The sequence below is a fragment of the Gastrolobium bilobum genome, unplaced genomic scaffold (assembly GCF_033153095.1).
Source record: "Gastrolobium bilobum isolate Gb01-03AN ecotype WA unplaced genomic scaffold, APGP_CSIRO_Gbil_v1 utg24325, whole genome shotgun sequence".
NCBI classification, from domain to species: Eukaryota; Viridiplantae; Streptophyta; class Magnoliopsida; order Fabales; family Fabaceae; genus Gastrolobium; species Gastrolobium bilobum.
Window position 1 is genome coordinate 34433 of NW_026895919.1, and position 6878 is coordinate 41310.

A 6878-nucleotide genomic window follows, 5' to 3' on the forward strand; every position below is an offset into this window, starting at 1 on the left:
TAGCTCAATCTACATTGTTCTCCCTGGGTGGGAAGAATTTTTCTTTGAAGTGGCTAAAGGCAGATAATGATCTAAACGTGCGAGTGTAATCCAAGTTCAGCGGACCCAGAAATTTTTATAATGGTAGGCAAAAATTAAAGATTAAAGTTACAAGTATTATTAATACTAAATAGAAGGTGTTAACTATTAAAGTATTTTTAGGGAGGGGCTCACTATTAAAATTAATAGTCTATTATTATTAAAAAAATATCATATATATATATATATATATATATATATATATATATATAAATAACTATATATATATATAATAATAATAATAATAATAATAATAATAATACTTGAGAATAAAGAGAATTAAGAAAATTAGTTATGTAACTTATTAGACTCTATTCCATAGGTATAAAGGAGTATAATCTATAGAGAAACTAATGGACTTAAAGGAAATAAGGAAACTAATATCTACATATAATTATATGATTATTTAAAGATATTACAAGATAATTCTAACACTCCCCCTCAAGTTGTAGTGTATATATCATAGGCTCCAAGCTTGCTATAGATATAATCAACATGTGGACTTCTAAGAGCTTTGGTGAAGATATCTGCAAGTTGATCATTGGAATTGACAAAATATTGTCTTGATATCTTCAGATCGAATCTTTTCTCAAATAAAGTGGCAATCAATTTCAATATTCTTGGCCCTCTCACGAAAGACCGGGTTAGAGGATATGTGTAATGTAGATTGATTTTCGTAAATGAGTCTTATGAGCTGTTGTTCTCAAAGGCATAATTCCATAATCAATTCCCTTAACCAGATGAGCTCACACGTTGTAGTTCCCATTGCGCGATATTCAGTCTCAACACTTGACCTGACTACCACAGTTTGCTTCTTACTCTTCTAAGAAATCATTTTTTCTCCGAAGAGGACATAATACCCCGAAGTGGAGCATCTGTCTGAGGGAGAACCTGCCCAATCAGCATCTGAATAGCTACACACTTTAGTATGCCCTTTATTTGTGTACAATAAGCCTCTTCTTGGAGCTCTTTTGATGTATAGGAGAATCTGTCAAGGAATGGACTTGCCATACTAACTGCAAAAAAGATGCTTAGTTTTTTCACAATAAGATAATTCAACTTTCCAACCAGACTGCGATATCGACGAGATCTGACAATGGCTCCCCTATCTTGGTAAGAGCTTAACATTATGATACATGGGTGCATCGATGGGCTTACACCCCAACATATCAGTCTTCTATAAGATATCTAGGGCATACTTTCACTAACAAATGAAAATGCCCTACATGAATTGGGTCATTTCAACCCCTAAAAAAATAGCGAAGCCTGCTAAGGCCTTTGATCTAAAATTGGCTAAACAAATATTGCTTTAACTTATCAATCCCAGCTTGATCATTGCCAGTAATAATGATGTCATCACACATAGACTATGAGGTAGATGCATTGATTAGGAGAGCTATGCTGATAGAAAATAGAGGGATCAGCTTCACTTCAAGTTAAATCGAAGGCTTGAATAGTGGAACTGAAATGACTAAATCAAGCCTGAGAAGATTACTTCAGACCATATAAGGATTTACGAAGCTTGCATACCATCCTAAAAGACTCCCCTTGAGTAACAAAATCAGGTAGCTGTTCCATGTAGACTTCTTCTAGCAAATCATCGTGCAAGAAGATATTTTTGATGTCAAGCTGAAGAAAAGGCCAGAGGTGAATGACAGCAAGTGCAAAAGATAAGCGCACATAAGCCATCTTGGCAACAAGAAAGAAAGTGTCATCATTATCTAATCTGAAATCTGAGTGTATCCATTGGCCACTAAGCGAGCTTTGAAGCGGTCAACAGTTCCATCAAGACCAACTTTAACCGTGAATACATATCGATAACTGACAATAGACTTCACGAAAGGAGCAGGAAGAAGATCTCATGTTCCTTTGGAGTGAAGAGTTATCATTTTAACAATCATTATCTAGCACCAACCCGCATGAGATAGTGCTTCACATGTGGTCTTAGGAATAACAACAGAAGAAAGACTAAAAACAAAGGTAAAATGCTATTAAGACAGTCATTCATAACTCAAAAAGGCATAAAGTGGATAAGGGTTAGGAGTGGATCAAATACCTTTGTAGAGGGCAATAGGAGTAGTCTCTGGTGGAGGAGTCGAAGGGGAAGAGACGACCGTTTAAGGTGGCGAGTTAGCCGGTGTAAGGTTCGTAGTAGGGCTAACACCTACAATTGGTAAAAATGAATCAAGAAAAGGAATGGGAAGAATATGATCAACCTGTGACTGTGACACAAAAGTTTTGAAACGGGAAAAGGGATTCTGATCAAGAAAGGTGATATCTACAGACACAATATAGCGTTTAAGATCAGGAGAGTAGCGGTGGTACCCTTTTTCAAAGAGAGAGTAACCAAGAAAGAGACATCTGAAGGCTTTGGATGTTAATTTATCTTTTCCTAAAGTGAAGTCATGAACAAAGCACGTACACCCAAAATCTTATCGAGGCAGTGGATAAGGAGGTGTACTTGGAAATAAAACATTGTAGGAGACTTCATTGTTAAGCACGGAAGAGTGCATGCGATTGATGAGAAAATAGGAGGTAATATATTATCTGCTAAAAAACGGAGAGGAACATTCATATAAAGGAGAAGAGTATGCGTTGTTTTAACCACATGTCTATTTTTACGTTCGGACACTCCATATTGTTGTGCAGTGTGAGGGCAGACAGTCTCCTGTAATGTCCCTTGTTTTTCTAAGAAATTAGAGAATCCAAAAGGCATATACTCTTTAACATTACCACTTCGTAAAACCTGAATAAAAGCACCAAATTGATTATAAACCTCAACATAATATTTTTTATAAATAGAAAATAATTCAAAATGATTTTTCATTAAATAAACCCAAATGCAACGAGAAAAATCATCAATAAAAGTAACAAAATATTGAAAACCCAAGACACACATAGCTCAACTCGGACCCCAAATATCAAAATGAACAATAGAAAAGGGAGCATCAACTTTTCTATTGACTTTACTAGTAAAGAAAGAGCGAGTGTGTTTTTCTTGTTGACAGGACTGGCAATTTGAAGACTAAACATTGGACAAAAAAAGAACCATCTGTTGAATTTTGGAGAGACTTGGATGATCTAGACAAATGTGGATTAGTTTAGGAGACTCAATGAGAGAACTTGCCACTAGAGAACAAGGCACATCCAGATAGTAGAGCCTATATAACTCACGACCCTCTCCAATCGTCTTCACCGTACCCAGATCCTACACAGAGATAGTTTGGTTAGATAAGGTAATGGTGCATGAAAGAGAACATACCAATTGTCTAATAGATATCAAATTAAAGAGAATGTCAGATATATAATAAATAGAGGTTAAAGTTAAATAAGGAGCTGGACAGGCTTGCTCAATGCCACGAGCAGGGGCCTTGGTGCCATCAGTAAAGTAACAGAAGGTAGATAATTAGAATAAGTAAGTTAGATAAAGAGGTCCTTATTACCACCAAGATGTTTAGTAGTACCTGAGTCAATTATCCAATGTTTAAGAGATGATTGAGAAAGACAAGCAATATGATTACCAAGATCTGTAGCAGAAATTTGGGAAGAAACCTTCCCAAGAAGAGCCTCATAATATGCATTTGAAATAGTTACTGATCTAGTAGAGGATGACGCAATGTAAGTCTATGCAAGGTTAGTAGCTGCTGGCTTTAAGTGAGGGTACTTCATGTGGCAGCGTTCTTCAACATGACCAAGGTTTTGGCAATAGTTGCCCAAGACCATGTTCGTGATCGCATCTACTATTCTAGTTGGAATCATTGGCACGAGAGATGAGAGTAGTGGAATTGATAGTTGACACATGAGGAAAAGCAAGAACAGGCACAAGTACAGTACTTGAGTCCTCCATCACAAATCAGATTCAAGGGCTATCAGATGTGAAAGTATTGAGAGTCAATGGTGAGCGATGAATGTTTTGGAAGGGATGAGAAGACGAGAAGTAGGCAAAAGAGTAGCAAAATTTGGTGAATGAGGGAAGACTGGTAACAACAGATGAATTTAGGGTTAAGAAAAGATGTATTTTCCAAGTGAAAATAGAGAAGATAGGTTGTCGGTATGATGCACGATTAGAATGGCTTACGGGTAGAACGCATAATGTAACACCCCGTGTATACCCGGAATATTATTACATCGTATTAAGCGGTGCTTAATTAAAAATGCGGAATATTCTTTTTCTTTTCAATTATGACGTCATTATCAATTACCAACTTGATTACTTAATGAATTTCATAAAATATCGCCTGTATGTAAATTGCAATAAGACATCTACTGAAATACCTCAATATATAGATAAAGTGTGTATCTAAATCACGACATTACATCAAGTAATTCGGACAATATTCTGATACATTATTACAACTCCAAAAAACTCAAGACATAATCAAGACATAATAATACTACGTGTCATGGACAATCCCCATACTCACCAAATAAACATAGTAAACAACAAGTCTCAACATAATACTCCAAAACATAAACTGAAGCTATAAGCATAAAAGCAGCATGCAAACCCAGCATCCAATCATGGCAGCATAATATAACAACAATCTAACTCAGCTCCGGCCTCCTGCCGCCTGAGGTCTCAACATTTCCTGACCCTGAAATAAGCATTCCCCAAACGTGGGGTGAGATCTCTAAACTAGAAATCTTAGTAAGACAAGGGGTCCTTAAGGATCCTCCACCCCAAGCTCACTTACATGTGCAATATAAGTTCAAAAAGCATTTATATCATTATCAGTTCCAAAACTATGTAGTGCAACAGATATCTATGGCATGTGCGTAATCACTATCTACTGGCCAGAGAAATGTAGGAATACGTCTATTCCCTACATGTAGTACAAGGAACACCGCTTGCACCTCACCCACAGCCTCACCCTCTTGTATGTTCTACATACTCAGGCTTACCGTATAGGTGGAATACCTCCATGCATATCAACAAGGCACTAACATACAATAGCTCAACAGCATTTCCAAAACATCAAAAGCATGTAACACAGCATGCATATAACCATACCCCCATGGGACATGGTGGAACCACAACATGGCTAAACCGAGGACACGAAAGCTTACCTCTAAGCTAGTTATCCAATGCCACAAGCTCAAAGTCCAATCACAGCAGATCACAATCTGATATGGACCAAATATAAATCAATAAATGTGTACCACATGCATACAATTAAAGACAACGTCTTTTCATTACGTTTTCAAGTCTTAAAGCTTCTAACAAGCCACAAGCCCTTAATCCCATGATTCTGGCTTAATCCATTAAATACAGAAGTTCAACTTCATCAAACTAGGGTCCACAAACCCTCAATAGCCTACTGTACACACAACACAGCTGCTGTTCTGCGAAATCCCAGAATATCCGGATATCTCACTATCCATATCCGGATATGCAATATCCGGATATACAGATTCACATATCCGGATATCCAATATCGGGATATCCCAAAACCACATATCCGGATATCCAATATCCGGATATCAGTTCGACAAATATCCGGATATCTCACGACAGAATGCAGTTTCTGAATTTTCGTGAAGATATCCCTTAAAGGTTCCCTTTTTACCGATTTTAAACACCTAATCATGCATTTCTAGGTGTGTTAAGCCTTACCCAACAACAAGTTATCATCTTTTAACCTTAACATGCATCAAGCTTCCATTTTTAAGCCTTAAAACTCAAGATCAAAGGTTGGTATACATACCAAAGGCCAAAACAGAGGGTCAACTGCTCATGAAGCTCCCAAAACAGCTTCAACAGCTACTGGGAATATGGTGTACGAAAATGCTACACCAAGACTTGACCTTTCTACCCAAAGGTTGCTTCTTTAAGCAACAAAATGCCCAACTCAAGCTTCCACAACCAAGCCAACCAAGTCAGCCCCAAAACTCTCACCAACAGTGGCTGAGCACTCAGAGAAAAGCACAATTCTCCCTCACCAAGCTCACCCTCAAGTGTTTACAAAGGAAGAATGAAGGAAAAACAAGAAAGGAAGTGCCTTGGACCCAAAATGGAGAAGAAACCCCACAAGTCAGCCAAGCTGATCAGCCACCCTCAACTCTCACGTTCAAAATCTATTTTCTAGGGCATTATGCCCTTAGAGATGGATATTTATAGCCACAAGTCACTTAAACACACAGTATTAACTTTAATTGCTACGCTTAGCATTTTAATCCCAAACTTTGGATTATGAAACTACATAATTTTCTAAGATTTATCATATTTTTCTTATATTTTTCTGAGCACCTTTCTGGTACGCGCTTTTCAAAGCCAATACCGGTTTCTAGCACCAGTTCTCATTATTTGGACTTGAAACTCGTTTTACAAGTCCTACATATTATTCTAGTAATTATCATGTACTTACATTAATTTTCCGGGATACTTTTTCGGTACACATTTATACCGACTAGCTGAACCGGTATCTGCACTTTTCTTCCGAAAAGCGACTTTCAGCATTCTTAATCACTTATTATGGTTATTAAGCCTCATAAATAATTATTAGGGTCAATTATGGAATCATTTCTTATTTTCACATAATTAATTAATTAAATACCTTAATTAACGGTGCGGGTTCTTATATTCACCCCACCTTTTTAGGATTTTGACCTCAAAAATAGAAACATACCTGGTCGATACTCAGGGTACTGCCGGAGAAGCTCATCCTCACGCTCCCAAGTACACTACTCAGGAGTCCTTCCGGTCCACTGCACCTTGACCATAGGTGTAAGAACCTGCACCGTTAATTAAGGTATTTAATTAATTAATTATGTGAAAATAGGAAATGATTCCATAATTGACC